This window comes from Macaca fascicularis, chromosome 19 (assembly GCF_037993035.2).
Source record: "Macaca fascicularis isolate 582-1 chromosome 19, T2T-MFA8v1.1".
Classification (NCBI taxonomy): Eukaryota; Metazoa; Chordata; class Mammalia; order Primates; family Cercopithecidae; genus Macaca; species Macaca fascicularis.
In genome coordinates, this window is record NC_088393.1 from 40,900,015 (window position 1) to 40,917,293 (window position 17,279).

Here is a 17,279-nt window from a genome sequence, read left to right on the forward strand (position 1 = left end):
GCTGTCCCCGACTCTGGCCAGTCAAGACCCATGGGCCCAGCCCAGTCCCCAATTCCATCACTCACTCTGGGTCAGCTGGTAGGAGTCAGGCCAACCAGCCAGCAGGTTCCATTAAAGAGGGGAGAGCAAGGGTCTTTCACTTTATTAAAGGCTTCTCTGCAGTTGTTTGAAAATACTGGGTGTCCTTTCAAGACTAACAGGTGACCGTGTGCAGTTTCCTTGAGCTCCTATGAGAAAGCAGTTGCCCTCCTTCCCAAGGCTTGCTTGTCCCCTGCAGGCTGGGGCTGCCTCTTCTCAGGAAGAACAAGGACCGAAGCCAGGGCCCCTTGTTCCTGTCCCTACTCTGTCCCGGTGCTGTGTGGCTGTGGGCCGGTTCCACCCTCCACGCTGTTTTCCCGAGTATCTATGAAGAGGGTCGGTTGGCCCTGCTCTGAGGCTGGTGACCCGACAGAAACTTCCAGGATGAAGACCTGAAGGGAGAGCCTGGATCACAGGGCACTTCCAGCAGAATCTAGAGCCCCAGGGATTTGGGGATGGATGCGGACACCCGGGCCTGAGGCAGCCCGCGGCCTTGATCGAGTTCCACGCTAGCTGAAGCCCAGGGATCTCCCAGAATCTTCCTCAGGATCAATCTTCTGCCTTTCGCCGGCCCTGCGCCCCCGCAGCGTTGGGTCCTGGGCGCGCACCCCTGCCCCGCTGTGGTCAAGGCCCGCCCCGGTGACGCCTGGTCCTTTTCCCGGGTTGGCGCCGCGTGCGACCCACCGAGGCAGTGGCAGCACTGGCCGCGGTCTGGAGCCTAGCGTCAGGCCGGAGTCCGGCTCTTCTGGACCAGGAGACCGGCTCAGCCCCCACCCCCGCGGGGAGACCGCCCCGACCGCTCCCACCCCCGCGGCCGCCGGACCGCGCCCAGCAGCGACTCCGTCTGAGCGCGCGGCCAGCGGGGCCGCAGGAGCCGCAGAGCGCGCGTGGGCGCGGCGCCCGCGAGCCCCCGGGAGGGCCGAGCGCATCGCGGGAGCGATCACCGCCCGGCCCGGCCACCGCCGTAGCCGCCACCACGGCGGGGCGGGGCACGGGCCGGGGGCGGGGCGCCGGGCGGGCGCGGCGCTATTTCCAGCCTCGCCGGAGGCTTCGCTCGCACTTCGCTGGGAGCCTTCCCGGCGCGCAAGCCGGATCCGGCAGTGCTGCGGGGAGAAGAGAGGACGAGGCGGCGGCGGCGGCGGCGGGAGGTGGGGGACCGAACGCGCCGGGGGCCGAAGAGGAACGCCGCACCGCGCCCTCTCGCTACCCGCGCGCTCCGGCCGCCGGCCCCACGCTTCTCGCCCACAAATCGCACCGGGTTCCGCTCGGAGCGGGAGGAGACACCGGGCCCGAGCTGGGGCGGAGGTCCTCTCCGCCGCCTGCGCGCCCCGAGCGGAGGATCCACCGCGGAGAACCGCGCCCGGACTGGAGGCGCCCGAGGCCTCGGGAGCGTTCGCTGCGCCAGGTAAGTGGCTGCGCCCTTGCCCCACCCCTGTTCCCGCCCTGCGCAGGCTCCTGGCCTGCAGGGACTCCCAGAGGGGTCCCGAGCGGGCCCCGGACTGCACCGCGCGCCATCCCCGCCACCGCACGCGGATGGGAGTCCGAAGCTGCGGGCGGAGGTGGGGCGCGCGGGGCTCGGGTCTGGTTGCACTTTGGGGACCGGCCCGGGTAGCGGCAACTTTAATTAGACTTTCGCTCCTTGGATCCCACTCACTGTCGCGCTTCTGTGAACTGCCGTCCCTCGGGCCCTCTTGGTCCCTGCGGACCCCCGGTCCTCCTCCCGGCCCTGGGTGCTGCGCGCGAGGAGGCGGCGTCGGGCGCGGAGCAGCGAGCGCCGAGGGCCAGGCAGGAGCGCTCGGGGCGCTGGGGCTTCCTCGCGCGCTCGGGGCCGGGACTCGGGACGGGTTGCGGCGGGCAGGGACTATGGGGGAAGTTTAAGTGGCCTTGGCTTCCTACCAAGCGGCTCCGTCGCGCGCGTCCCCACCCCGCTACTCTCCAGGGCACCGGCCTGTGAGTGCTGGAGGCGAGTGTGCGTGCGTCAGCGATGGTGTGAAGGTGTGTGCGTGCGTGTGTCGGGAGTGCGGGAGTCGGAGCCTCGGGCGGCTCCAGGGGGCGGGGAAAGGATCCGTTTGGCTTCTGGACCAAGCCGAGGTCTGGCGGTGGCTGTAACTCCGGCTACCGGCTGCCGCCTCTGCAGACCCGCTCTGGCCTCGCTGTAGGCCGGCCGGGCCAGGAGGGCGATCGCGGGTTTTGGCAGTGCCGATGCTGGGGCTTGGGTCTGAGGTGACCCGGATTCCTTCTCCGGTGCGGGACTCCCGCCGCCCTAACTTTCGCGTACGTCTTGTCTCCAGGCCCGCGACCCCGACCCGGAGTTGAAGAGACTGCGGCGCCCTCGGCTGTGGGCGCTGCTGCCCGGCTGGTTGTTTTACCCGAGAAGTAGGCGCCGATCCTGGGGCTCTCTGTCCCGCAGTGGTCTCAGGCGTCCCAGAGGACTCTGCGTCCCTGGGCCACCCCCGCTGGCTCCTGAGCCGTGATCAGCTCCGTTAAGGGGAACGGGCGTCCCGGCCCCTCTCCATCTGCTTGGCGCTATCTGGCGCAGCAGCAGAGCACGTGGGAGAGGCGTTGGGTGCAGGGAGGTAGTAGCTGCTCTGGAGTGGATGGTGGAGCGGGGCGGGGGACAGAGAGGTAAGAGGCAGATCAACCCCCTTTTTCCCCTCCCCCACAAAGGGGCTCAGGAGCTACAATATGAAGCCCACTTTCCTGGGTAACCTTTCTCTTCTAAGTTCACCTTGACCCTTGCCTATCTGTGGGGAAGTCTTTTCCTAAGTCCTGCCCTAGGACAGGGCAACCGCTGGAGCAGGTGTGGCAGAGCCCTTAACATTTTCCAGCTGCCATGACCTTTCCTGCCCACCCTGTGCCCCTGTCCCAAAGGCAAGGCAGACAGGCCACAGGAAGGACACGCATCCCAGCAGGAGATCCTCTTTTAATTTTAATCAGGACACCCCAAGCACAGAAGGCATCGTGGAAGTTCATTCAGGAGCCTTCAGCAGACTGGCCTCTGTGAAGTGACCCACGGGAGGAATAACATTGGAATCCTGAAGAGAGGGACCTCTTGAGGGTCTGAATGTTGGTTCCAGGGGGATTGGCTGATCAATTATCCATTAGCATTTGAACACAGAAAACCTCAAAGCCGGAAGCTGACCCATCGCCTAGCCCAGTCGCCCTGGGACCACACAAACAGTGCAGCTTATTTATTTACTTATTTATTTATTAACCTGGAATCAGACTCAGCAAGAGTGAATTATGTTTCCCGGGTATTGATTTTTAAAAAGACCCCAAATTAAAAAGTCAAGGCTTTCTTAAAGCAAGGTCAAGGATTAATTATTTATCGAGAGGCATCAGTCAGGCAGCGTCGGGGCTCATTTATAAATTGCCTGAGCAGGCAAAATGAGCATCTTTTGATTTTCCTTGGCTCCAGTTGGGAGAGGAGAGCAGGCTCGTCTGACCTCCTGGGTTTGGCAGAACGACGTCCCCCTTGGACTGTAACCGACGACAGAGGATGCTTTGTAACTCAGCCTGCTGTTAGAGATGCCTTTTTAATCTCGTAGCCAGAATATCACTTGGGAAATTTCATGCATATTTGCTGTGTTTCCATAATGAACATTTACTGATTACAGGGTATCCAGGGAATTTCATTTTTTAAACATTTATTCAAATCTCTGTTTATGTAAGCTAATAAGTCTGGGAAAGTTCAGAAACTACTTTTTTGCCGTATGGTTGTTGAGAAAGTGTGCCTGGTGGGCTCGTCTCAGAATTCACCTTCAATTCTCTTAAAAGGGGGAGAGTCAGATTTGCCTGATTGGAAACCTCGCGCAGGCTGCTCCCCTGCTCTAAGCTCCGAGTTCCTGCCAGAGGCGGCCTGATAGGCTTTTTGTGGTTTTGCTGATGGAAGAGAGGAAGGGGAGCTTTGATCATTGCTGATGCATCTGGCTCGAGAAATTTTCAGTGAGTGTGGCTGTGCTTGTAGGGGATGATGGGGAAGGTGTGGCCCGAGCTGATGTCCCTGGCAGACATCCCCATCTCCTGCCTACTGCCTGGCCTGGAGTCTGAGATCCCTGTCTTAGCCACATCTGCTGCTTTGCAGCTTGGAAAAACCTCACCTCCCCAATTTACTGGTGCGTGGCGGCCACATTGGAGAAACGTGGGGCAGTGGGGAACCTGTGAGCAGGAAAGAGGACATAGGATTATGGCAGCTCTATTTTTTTTTTTTTTTTTGAGATAAAGTTTCGCTCTTGTTGCCGAGGCTGGAGTGCAATAGTGCGATCTTGGTTCACTGCAACCTCTGCCTCCTGTGTTCAAGTGATTCTCCTGCCTCAGCCTCCTGAGTAGCTGGGACCACAGGCATGCGCCACCACGCCCGGCTAATTTTGCATTTTAGTAGAGATGGGGTTTCACCATGTTGGCCAGGATGGTCTCGATCTCCTGACCTCGTGATTCACCCACCTTGGCCTCCCAGAGTGTTGGGATTACAGGTGTGAGCCACCGCACCCAGCACGGCTGCTCTTTAATGAGCAGCCGTGGCAATTAGAGCTGATAAACACCACGTGGAATGAGTGGCCAGCCTTTTAGCTAACCAGAAAGTGATGAGTTATAAAACAGGAGATTTATATAGTGCTGGCCCAAGGAGATCAATGTGACCCAGCAGTGGCACAGCAAAAAATTAAATAAATAAGTAAATAAGTTTTTTAAAAAAATTGGCCAGGCACGGTGGCTCATGCCTGTAATCCCAGCACTTTGGGAGGCCAAGGTGGGCAGATCACTTGAGGTCAGTAGTTTGAGACCAGCCTGACCTACATGGTGAAACCCAGTCTCTACTAAAAAGAAAAAAATTAGCTAGGCGTGGTGGCGGGATTATACACCTGTAATCTCAGCTACTCGGGAGGCTGAGGCAGGAGAATCACTTGGACCCGGGAGGCAGAGGTGGCAGTGAGCCGAGATCATGACCCTGCACTCCAGCCTAGGCGACAGAGCGAGACTGTCTCAAAAAAAAAAAAAAAAATTTTTTTTAAATTGAGGTTGGTGCCTGGATGTAGATATGGCATCAGTGTCCTGCAACCTCAGAAAGTTGGCTGGGCATGAGCAGTCTGCATGGTGACAGCATGGTGACAGTAGGCTGTTTGGTGCTGTCTTTGGCGCCACATTCAGGGCTCATCTGACTCCAGAGCGGCTGTGTTCCCTCCGGAGGAAACCCATGGACCCAGACAAACCGGGGACCGAGCTGCATTAGCTCAGGTGCCAGAGGATGCGGCAGACGCCATCTCATTTCTTATCAGCTGGAGGATGTGTGACCCTGTGGTCAGTAAATCAGCGTGGCAGGTCATGAGGCTTCCACATTGGTCATGGAAAAAGTTGTGACTTTTACCCTGTACAAAACTACCTGTCATTTGTGATGTGGCGTTCTAGCCTGCACGGGCTGGATTCGTTCCTGGGCCCTTAGAAACTCAGCAATGCAGCCTCGGCCACGGAGAGACTGGGGAAGCCTCTGTGTAGGTGGCTTGACACCAAGAAGCAGCCCTGGGCCCATTGCCAAAGCCACCTTTCAGGAAGTCAGAGAGTATCTGTGCAATAGTTTGGATGTTGATCCCCTGTGAATCTTACCTTGAAATGTGACCCCCAGTGTTAGAGGTGAGGCCTAGTGGGAGGTGGGTCATGAGGCCAGACCCTGTATGAATAGATTAATGCTATTGTGAGGCAGGAAGTGAGTTCTTGCTCTATTAGTTCCCACAAGAGCTGGTTGTTAAAAGAGCCTAGCACCTAACCCCCACCTCTGTGATCTCTGCATACACCGGCTTCTCTTTCCCTTCCATTTTAAGTGGAAGGGCATGAGTCCCTCACCAGATGCAAATGCGGGTGCCATGCTTCTTGTACAACCTGCAGAATTGTGAGCCAAATAAGCCTCTTTTTTTTTTTTTCTTTTTAGAGACAGAGTCTCGCTCTATTGCCCACGCTGGATACAGTGGTGCTATCATAACTCACTGCAGACTTGAACTTCCAGGCTCGAACAATCCTCCTGCCTCAGCCTCTTGAGTAGCTGGGACTACAGATGCACACCGCCATGTCCGTTAATTTTTAACATTTTTGTGTAGAGATGGGGTCTCCCTATGTTGTCCAAGCTTATCTTGAACTTCTTACCTCAAGCAATCCTTCCGCCTCAGTCTCCTAAAGTGCTGGGATTACAGGTGTGAGTCAGCACACCTGTCCTCTTTTTTTTTCTTGGTGGTTGGGGGGCGGACAGAGTCTCACTCTGTTACCCAGGCTGGAGTGTGCAGTGGCGTGGTCTCGGCTCACTGCAACCTCTGCCTCCCAGGTTCAAGCAATCCTCCCACCTCAGCCTCCCAAGTAGCTAGGATTACAGGCGTGCACCACCACGCCTAGTTAATTTTTTTTTTTTTTTTTTTGTATTTTTAGTGGAGACGGGGTTTCACCATTTTGGCCTGGCTGGTCTCGAGCTCCTGACCTCAAGTGATCTGCCCATCTCGGGCTCCCAAAGTACTGGGATCATAGGTGTGAGCCAGCGTGCCTGACCCTTTTTCTTTATATATTACCCAGCCTTAGGGATTCCTTTACAGCAACAGAAATGGACTAAGACAGTCCGTATGCAGGCCTGGGGCTGGGGGCGGCAGACATAGCTGTCCTCCCAGGTTGGTGGCCTGGGTCTCACATCCGCACTCCCCACATAGAACACCATACATTTCTGGGAAATCAGTATTTCTCGGTGCTGGTGACCGAGGGCAAGATGCCCTTTCCTTGCCAAGCCATGGCCAGTGTTGGCCCTGGTGAGTGACATTTATTTGAACTAAATTAGAATCATCAACATTGAAACCTGGAACCAAATGATTCTCAGTCCCACAATCCTGGTGCCAGGCCCGTTGTCCCTGTCCCTCACCCTGCCCCTGAATGTTTATGGAGCAGGTATAAGGTGTCTTACATGGTACCAGGCCCTGGGAACATGAGGTGAGCAAAGCGGAGGGTGGTCCCTGCCCTTGTGAGTTTATAGATGGTGGAATGGAGACCGTCCTCATTTATTCCTCATTCACTAATTCATTTTCTGCCAGACAAAGACATTAATAAAAAGAATGACTAATATGTGATTCTAGGCTGTGACAAGGATATAAAGAATATAAGGAAATAAACACCCAAGTGCTATGAGACCTACCAAAGAGAATCTGACCTGCACTGAGAGGTCAGGAGGACTTCTCGGAGGAGGTGGCCCTTCAGCTGACGTCTGAAGGAGGAGTGGGAACTAAGTAGGGTTGGAAGGGAGTGTGGGAGGAAGGGAGGGAGAGAGAGAGTCCAGCATGCCAGGCAGGCACAGACAAGAGCATGCACAGGGCTTCCCTGTGGAGGGAATGTGTGAGAGGGCATGAGGAGCACCGGAGCTGTGGGAAGGCCCATGTGGCCAGCAGAGTGAAGGAGCAGGTGACATGTGGCTGGAGACCCATCTGTGTAGGGTCTTCACAACCAGGGGGGGACTTGGGACTTTATTCTATGAACTGCTGCGGAGTAGGAAGGCCAGCGAGGACGGAGCTGCAGGAATCTTGGAGAAAGAAAGACCACTGTGGCCTTAAATAGGAGTGAATGGGCTTCCCCTCAGAGATTGGTCTGGTCCATCAGGCTCTGTCTCCCGGAGCTGGGGTGGTTGAGCCTAATGTGCATTGGAGTCTGTCTACACTGGTTGAAACCAGTGTGTGATATAGGCAGTGCATCTACAGTGGTTGAAACCAGTGTGTGATGTAGGCAGCGCGTCTACGCCGGTTGAAACTAGCGTGCAATGTAGGCGGTGCGTCTATATTGGTTGAGCTAGTGCACAAAGCAGGCACTCTAACATTGGTTGAGCCCCTAGTTCATGATGCAGACCATTTGTTTATACTGGGGGCTCTCAGCACACCATTCACGCCATCTGTCTACACTGGTCGAACCAGTGCATTCTGCAGGTCATTCTGTCTAAACTGGTACCCAGCTGAATTAGGTGTGGGAGGGGACGTGGTAAGGAGTGGTCAGGATGGTTACCCGTGGGACACTGTTGGGAGTTGTCTACTCCCTGAGACAGCGCCACCCCCTGGAGTGCTAAGCGCCTGTCCACTCTGGCTGGGTCACATCCTCCTAGGACTGGGTGGCCAGGCTGCTGGTTGTGTGGCCCCACTGTGCTCTGAGACCTTGGTTCTTCCACTGCCTTCCTCTCCTGTCTGCTCACCATTCAGCCCTAGCACGTCCAAGGCACTCGGCAAGTGACAGCCCAGTGCCCATGACTCCATGGTGGGGACAAGCTGCTCGACGTCCATACCCATGGTCCTGGCCCAACTTTTGCCTCCAGACTCATTGAGGATGGGCCTTCACTGGGGGAATGGAGCTGACCACCCACTGTGGCTCAGATGCTCACTTTCCTCTGGAGCTGAGTGCTGGCCAATGGTGGTCTCCATGTGTGTTTCATCCACTTAGCTTCCTGGACCCCCAGAGGTCCTTCACCTGCCGCCTGCTTGATGTAACCCGGCAGTTGGCTGGCACCTGCCCCAGAAAGAATCCTCTCTTACACCTTTTTCTTGCTTGCAGCCCTCTTTCCTTTTCCTCCTCCTCAAGGGAGCCAGTCTCTACCTGCTGCATCCTCGGCGAGGGGCTCTGCCCAAGGCTGGGAGCTCCACAGTGCCCTCTGATGTTGGTGAATTTCCTATGGTTGTCTGCAGCACAGCTCGGACCCTGGGTTCTCTGCAGACATCGGCCCGATCTACCAGGCTCTGTTCTCCAGAGCTGGGGAGCAGGGAAGCAGGTCTGTGAGTCACCCTGTTTCCCGTTGTGCCCACACTGCTGGCTGCAGGCCCTGAGCTGAGTGGCCGCCGAGCTGCAGGCAACAGCCCAGGTCGCTGTCACCTTGTCCTCACTGCCTGGGCCTGAGCCAGCTCCTCCTGGCTGGGCCAGACTCGGGGACAGGAGGGAAGAGAGCCAAGTAGAGGATGCTAGGAGCTACACATTACTCCTTGGTCCCCTAGGCACCCTCCCAGGGCTGATTCCTTGCTCAGAGGGCGTCGTCTCCAGATGAGACTTCCGGGGCTGGCCTGGCCACTCCATTCTGTCTGCTGCCTTCACCACCATGGACCCCTGGACATGCCCAGATGCTTATCAGTGGGAAACTGACACAGGAGAGCCCCTCTGCCAGCAGCCCCTAGCCTGGGCACAGACTGACTTGTGCTTGGCAGAGAAGTCGTCCCCACCTTCGAGGCTGCCTCTTTTGGGGGCTGACTCATCTCTTGGGACAAGAATCATCAGCCCAGGCTTGCAGCATTGAGACCCTCCTCCAGCCTTGAGCTGCAGGAGCTTTGCTTCCTGTGCCGCATTCGGGCACCCAGCAAACACCGACCCTGACCTGCCATTTGCAGAGCCTCGCACACCTGGCCCTGGGGAAGTTGAGCAAACACAAGCAGGTCACAGTGTTGGTGCAGATGCTGCTCTTTCTGGCTGTGTTGGCCAGGAGGAGCTCGGCATGGAGAAGGTACTCAGCGATTGCTTGTGGGCCGGTGGAGTGCATTAAATTGCGCAGTCTGTCTACATTAGCATAGCCAGTGCGTGGGGAAGGCAGTCTGTCTACACTGGCAGGGCCAGTGTGTGGTGCAGGCAGTCTGTCTACACTGGTGGGGCCAGTGCATGGTGCAGGCAGTCTGTCTACAGTGACAGAGCCAGCGCATGGGTCAGGCAGTCTGTGTACACTGTACAAGAGTAATAATACTATTATTACTATTATTACTTGCCTGGTCAAGGGCCAGTGCATAGGGCAGGCAGTCTGTCTACACTGGTGGGGCAGGCAGGCTGTCTACACGGACAGAGCCAGCACATGGTCTGTCTACACTGGCTAAGCCAGTGTGTGGGGCAGGCAGTCTGTCTACACTTGGTTAAGTCTAGGGCATGAGCACTAGAACCTTCCATGGAGTCTGTGCTTGCCCCTCTCTCTGTGGGGTCTTTGCACAAGGTTCAGAGCTCTCAAAGTCTCTAGATTCAGTGGCTTTTCCTGTGGCCGAGCTCAGCCTAGGTCTAGGCTTCCTCTCAGATGTTGGCCAGGTCCATCAGGCTCTGTCTCCCAGAGTTGGGGTGGTTGAGCCCAGTGTGCAATGCAGTTTGTCTACGCTGGTTGGAATCAGTATGTGATGTGGGCCGGCCGTCTACACTGATTGAGCCAGTGCACAAAGCCGGCACCGTCTACGCTGGTTGGGCTCAGCGTGTGATTCGGCAATCTGCCCGCACAGGTTGAGCCGGGGGGTGATGCGGCCAGCGTCTCTCTGGCTTGCTGAGGCCAGTGCTCTTGGTTCCTTCTGACATCTTCCCTTTTTTGTATGTGATTCTTTCTCCCAGGACTACTCTTCCTTACTCCTCCTATAGACATCTGGGTCTGATTTGATTCTGACTTCCAAGGACTCAGCTTTCATGTGTCTGTCTGAATCTCCTTGGCAGAGGTTGACATGGGCTGGGAGTGGCACCGGGATCGCACCTTGGATGTCCCCTCCCTGTTGCTGTGCCTGGGGCCGGGCCTGCTGCTGGTGCAGAGACTATCTGCCGTCAGTGGTCATCGCTACCTCGCCATCCCTCGCGACAGCCACTCACACGCCTCTTTCTCACAAAAGTCATTTAGCGAGGATTACCGTCTTGGTGTGCATGGTAAATTGCATTTCTCCTGGTTGGGGCCATCTTGCTGTTTCCTGCTTAGATTTGGGGCCTCATGAGGTTTGGCCTCATCTGCAAATTTAATTTCATGACCATTCATCCCTGTGAAAGCGCAATCTATGCCTATTATTTCACTCTTCTTGATTCCCTCTTCCACAAGTTAATGTGTCAGCCCACAGCCATGGCAACCACTCCCCGCCCGCCCTCCACCCCAGGCAGCCACCTCTAGGTTGCGGCTGAAACCGGGACCTGGAGTCAGACCGCCTGGGTTCAGTCCTAGCTCGGTCACTGTGTGGGCTAGGGACTCAGTTTCCTCATCCATGAAACGGGGTTAACAAGAGAATCCACCTCCTAGAGCTGTTGTGCCTAACAGCTCACAATCAGTGGCAGCTGCTACTGCTATTATTACTATTATTCACAGTGTCTGCTCACTCAGTCCTGTTTTATCTTGGGTGTCAGGAAGCACACTGGTCAAGGGCCTTGCCTGGTGATGTGACAGAGGCTTAGGGGGCAGGTAGCCCCACTGGCCAGTGTCCCCTCAAGTTCTGCCTTTTCTTTTCTTGTCTTTCTCTCTCTCTCCCTTTTTTCCCCCCCCAGACAGGATCTCCCTCTGTCACCCAGGCTGGAGTGCAGTGGTGCGATCTCAGCTCACAGCAACCTCCATCTCCCGGGCTCAAGTAATCCTCCCACCTCAGCCTCCCGAGTGGCTGGAACCACAAGCTCCCATCACCATGCCCGGCTATTTTTTTTTTTTTTTGTATTTTTAGTAGAGAAAGGGTTTTGTCATGTTGCCTAGTCTAGTCTTGGACTCCTGAGCTCAAGCCATCCACCCGCTTCAGCCTCCCAAAGTGCTGGGATTACAGGCATGAGCTGCCGCACTCAGCCAAATTCTGTTTTTTTCTAAGCAGTTTGCTAATCATGTCTTCTTCTTGTCCTGCATGCACCATTGTACATACTTAAGCCTTTTATTCCAAGTGTAGTACGCACACAGAAAAGCGAACAGATCCTACGTATACAATGCAGTGAATGCCTGCAAACAGAGCGTGCTGTGTACGCAGCACTGGAGCAGGGATCAGAACATGACCAGGACCCCAAACCGCCCCATGACCTCTTCCAGTCATTCCCCTCCACTACAGAAAACTGCTCCCCTTACTTCTAACAACATGGATTGGTTTTCCGTGTGTGTGTGTGTGTGTCTGTGTGTGTGTGTGTGTGTGTGTGTGTGTGTGTGTTTTGAGATAGAGTCTCACTGTGTCGCCTAGGCTGAAGTGTAGTGGCGTAATCTCGGCTCACTGCAACCTCTGCCTCCTGGGTTAAAGTGATCCTCCTGCCTCAGCCTCCCGAGTAGCTGGGACTACAGGCATGCACCACCACACCCTGCTAATTTTTGTATTTTTAGTAGACACGGGGTTTCACTGTGTTGGCCAGGCTGGTCTTGAACTCCTGACCTCAGGTGATCCACCTGTCTTGGTCTCCCAAAGTGCTGGGATTACAGGCATGAGCCACTGCACCCGGCCCCTTGTTTTTAAACTTAATAGAAATGGAATCATGCAGTATGTATGCTCCCGTGTTTGGGTCAGCATCTGGTTTCTGAGATTCATCCACATTGTTTTGAGTTGTTATTTGTTCCTTCCTCTTTGTACAGGATTCCATTGTGTGGATAGACCCTAATTTATTTATCCAGTCTCTTGTTGATTGGCATTTGGGTTAGAGTTTTTGGCTTTTATGGACAGCATTGCTATGGATATTCTTGTGTCTCTTGGTGATACGTACACATTTTTTCCTTTTTTAGAGACAAGGTCTTGCTCTGTCATCTAGTTTGGAGCTCAGGGGCGCAATCACAGCTCACTGCAGCCTTGAACTCCTGGGCTCAAGCCAGCCTCCCGCCTCGGCCTCCCAAGTAGCTGGGACCACAGGTGTGTACCACCATGCCTGGCTAATTTTTTATTTTTTGTAGAGTTGGGGGTCTCACTTTGTTGCCCAGGCTGGTTCTGAACTCCTGAGATCAAGTGATCCTCCTGCCTTGGCCTCCCAAAGTGTTGGGCTTACAGGTGTGTGTCACCATGTCCAGTTCCTGCACATTCCTGATGTACTTAGAAGAGAATTGCTGGACCCCAGGGTACAGGTACTGTCAAACAGTTTTCTTTTTCGTGTGTGTGTGTGTGTGTGTGTGTGTGTGTGTGTGTTTTAAGACAAGGTCTCACTCTGTCGCCCAGGCTGGAGGGCAGTGACGTGATCATGGCTCACTGCAACCTCGACCTCCCACATTCAGGTGGTCCTCCTGCTTCAGCCTCCCAAGTAACTGGGACCACAGGTGTGTACCACCACCACTCCTAGCTTTTTTTTTTTTCTTGGTATTTTTTGTAGAGACAGGGTTTCCCCGTGTTGCCCAGGCTGGTCTCGAACTCCTGGGCTTAAGCGATCCTCCCACCTTGGCCTCCCAAAGTTCTGGGATTACAGGCGTGAGCCACCACTCCTGGCTCCACGCTGGACTGTTTTCTAAAGGGGTCGTACTGATGTTTCCACCTCCTCACCAGTTATGCATGAGTGTTCCATACGTAACTCTCCCACTCCACGTCCTGTCCAACACTTGGCGTTGTGGGTCTTTCCCATTTTAGCCATTCTATGTGTATGCAGAGGTATCACACCGTAGTTTTAATTTTATTTCTCAGATGACGAATGCAGTTTATTTTTTTACCGAGGATATTTTAGACCTGGAAACATTATTCAACAAATTTGAAAATTTCCTTTCCTCCCCAAATTGTAGAACTCACTTCCATCCCCACATTGTGGAAACGTCTGGCGGTGCTTCTCGTTTCTTCTGCTGGGCGGGTTTGAATCTCCCAGGCTGGAAGCCAAGGGGTGGAGTAGACAGGAGCTTCTCTGGATGAGTCTGGGGAACTGGCCACTTGCCCCAGAATCACGTGGGTTGCTGGTCAGAGATGCAGATGCTGGGCTCTGACCCAGCCTCAGACTCATCAGACAGCTCTTGACCAATTCATCCCTTTAGGGCTGTTTTTTTTTTTTTCTTGAGATGAAAAAAAAAAAAAAAAAAAAGCATGGATACTGCCCGGTCTGTCGTGGCCACGGCTCTGTCACATGCCCAGAATAGTCCTGCACAAGGCCCAGGCCTGCTGGGGTGAAGTGTTTCCCATCGGTGTCTCCATCCTCTCCCACCCCAGCTGACTTGGCGGGGACTCGTTAGTCAACTGGGCTGCCGTGGTGAGGGCTCTGGAAGTTGGTTTCTCGCTCCCTGGGGGGTGTCCCGTGTCCTTCTCCAAAGCCAACTTCTGACAGAGCTGCAGTGGCCTTGCTCACCCCCAGTCCTCTAGGCACTGGCCATTTGAGGGCATCCTTGGGCAACCTCCTCCCCGATAACGCATCTGTTACTGGGACACTCTGGAGAAGCCTAGGAGCCCCCTGATCCCCCTATTAGAACAGCACTCCATCCCTGCACCATGCGGCCTCCTGAGCTTTTCCAACACCATCTTTTCATAGATGATGTGCCCTTGGTCAAACTAAGGCAGAAGGGCCATGCCTGTCATCAGCTGCTCCACTCCTGCCCCTCGATGTTTTCATGAAGACCATGGTGAAGCCTCCTTTCTTTGGGTGTGGCTTGCCCCTCCCTCCTCAAGTCTAGCAGAGCTACTGGGAAAGCAGGATGGTCTGGGGGAGGAGACCTCTGGGTCAGACCCTTTGGGTGGTTTTGAGACCCAGTCATTGCCCCCAGAGGAGGGAGGCAGTTTCATATACACAACCCTGACTTAGCCAGTGGGGAGGGAGGGCAAAGGATTCTGGCTGGGATTACTCCTGTAATGCCAGCTCTTCGGGAGGCCCAGGCAGGAGGATCTCTTGAGCCCAGAAGTTGGAGGCTGCAGTGAGTTATGATGGCATCTCCTCCACAGAGGAGGGAGGCCCAGGCTAGGCCTCAAAGATGAGTGGGCGGGGGGTGACAACACCTCACGGACCACTAAACGCGAGCTCTGTCCCTGAGGGCCAGCAGTGGAAAAAATGTGGGCTTAGTCCCTGGGAGATATCGCGGTCCAGTTGACCCAACACATGAGGGCATAAGGCGATGGTCAGGGTTCATTGGAGAGCTATGGAGGGCTTCTTGGAGGAGGTGAGCTGGGGATTGCTTATCTCAAAGGCCAGGGGTGAGAACTTTTTATCCTGGTACAGGGGAAATTCTCACCAAGCTTTGGGACCACAGGGCATGGACAGCGTGAACCAACTACCATTTGTTTTAAAATAGGGCAGAAATGAATCCATGGCACACACATTGTTTACGCGATGTGGAGGCGGGCATGCAAAGACAGAAGAACTAAAAGCAGTTTGGGAAAAACAACACCTTTTTTTTTTTTTTTTGGTAGGAAGACAGATTAGAGAGGTATACGCTTTTCTGTGATAACTAATATGAAAGGTTTATCAAAGTTAAAAAAAAAAAAAAAAACCTCTTGATGCTTTCTCCAAAATTGATTTGAAGACTTGGCAGATTTGAGGAATCATTCAGTAACGTTTTACGGGTCGATGCTAATTTGATGCAGCAGACCTGTGCATCGCGCCAATTTACTGCCAAACCAACATTAAGCACGGACCTCTCGCGCAAGGTTTATAGGCAGACAGCTCATAAAGATGCATGCTTGACAAGTATTCTGCTTCTCTTAGGATGTGGAATATGAAGTGTTTATCAAAAACCACCTAAATCGCCCTTGCCTTGACTCGTAAACAATCTGGCGGCTTCAGGCTTGGGTCCTGTGCGGTATTTCACGTCTCACCACTCTGGGTCCTGGTATGTGTGTGAGTGAGTGAGTCTTTGTCTCCAGAAGCCACATTTAGAGGCAGAAGTGTTACAGGAAAGGGGCCCCGATCCAGACCCCAAGAGAGGGTTCTTGGATCTCGCACAAGGAAGAATTCGGACTAGGACGTACGGTAAAGTGAAAGCAAGTTTATTAAGAAAGTAGTCTGGGCGCAGTGGCTCATGCCTGTAATCCCAGCACTTTGGGAGGCCAAGGTGGGTGGATCACCTGAGCTCAGGAGTTTGAGACGAGCCTGGCTAACATGGTGAAACCACATCTCTACTGAAAATACAAAAATTAGCCGGGCATGGTGGCTGGTGCCTATAATCCCAGCTACTCAGGAGGCTGAGGCAGAAGAATCGCTTGAACTGGGGAGGCAAAGGTTGCAGTGAGCCGAGATCGTGCCTTTTGCACTCCAGCCTGGGCAACAAGAGTGAAACTCAGTCTCAAAAAAAAAAAAAAAAAAAAAAAAACACACACAAAGAAAGTAAAGGAATAAAGAACAGCCACTCCATAGACATGGTTGCCCATTTTTATGATTATTTCTTGATGATATGCAAAACAGGGGGCGGATTATTCATGCCTCCCCTTTTTAGACCATATAGAGTAACTTCCTGATGTTGTCATGGCATTTGTAAACTGTCATAGTGCTTGTGGGATTGTAGCTGTGAGGACGACCAGAGATCACTCTCATCACCATCTTGGTTTTGGTGGCTTTTGGCTGGCTTCTTTACTGCAAACTGTTTTATCAGCAAGGTCTTTATGACCTGTATTTTCTGCCCACCTCCTATCTCGTCCTATGACTTAGAATGTCTTTTTTTTTTTTTTTTTTTTTTTTTTGAGACGGAGTCCCGCTCTGTCGCCCAGGCTGGAGTGCAGTGGCCAGATCTCAGCTCACTGCAAGCTCCGCCTCCCGGGTTCACGCCATTCTCCTGCCTCAGCCTCCCGAGTAGCTGGGACTACAGGCGCCCGCCACCTCGCCCGGCTAGTTTTTTGTATTTTTTAGTAGAGACGGGGTTTCACCGTGTTAGCCAAGATGGTCTCGATCTCCTGACCTCGTGATCCGCCCATCTCGGCCTCCCAAAGTGCTGGGATTACAGGCTTGAGCCACCGCGCCCGGCCAGAATGTCTTAACCGTCTGGGAATGCAGCCCAGTAGGTTTCAGCCTCATTTTACCCAGCCCCTATTTAAGATGGGTGGGATGTGAGATGCCTAAAGAGAGGTTCACTTTCTTTTCTCTTTTCTTTTTTATTTTTGAGACGGAGTCTCACTTTGTTGCCCAGGATGGAGTGCAGTGGTGCGATCTTGGCTCACTGCAAGCTCCACCTCCCAGGTTCATGCCATTCTCCTGCCTCAGCCTCCCCAGCAGCTGGGACTATAGGGGCACGCTGCCACGCCCGGTCAATGTTTTGTATTTTTAGTAGAGACGGGGTTTCACCGTGTTAGCCAGGATGGTCTCGATCTCCTGACCTCATGATCCGCCTGCCTCGGCCTCCCAAAGAGCTGAGATTACAGGCGTGAGCCACCATACCCAGTTGAAAGTGAACCTTTCACAGGGCCCGGTGGCTCATGCCTGTAATCCCAGCACTTTGGGAGGCCCAGGCAGGAGGATCACTTGAGCCCAGAAGTTCGAGGCTGCAGTGAGCTATGACAGCACCACTGGACTCCAGCCTGAGCAAGACCTTGTCTCTTAACAAAAAAAAAAAAGAAAAAAAAAAGAAAAGAAAGGTCCCAAAGTGTAGGATCTGAAGCAGCATG

The 17,279-nt window shown here is 54.1% G+C and overlaps 1 protein-coding gene across 1 annotated transcript in view; it reads left to right on the forward strand.

Moving 5' to 3' along the window:
• Window positions 1–1,134: 1,134 nt before the first annotated feature.
• Window positions 1,135–17,279, forward strand: part of CHST8 (carbohydrate sulfotransferase 8) — a 153,085-nt gene continuing 136,940 nt past the window's right edge. The window contains exon 1 of the mRNA XM_065536418.2: window positions 1,135–1,483. The gene's annotated coding sequence lies outside the window, so the exon portion shown is untranslated. The remainder of the gene's footprint in view (window positions 1,484–17,279) is intronic.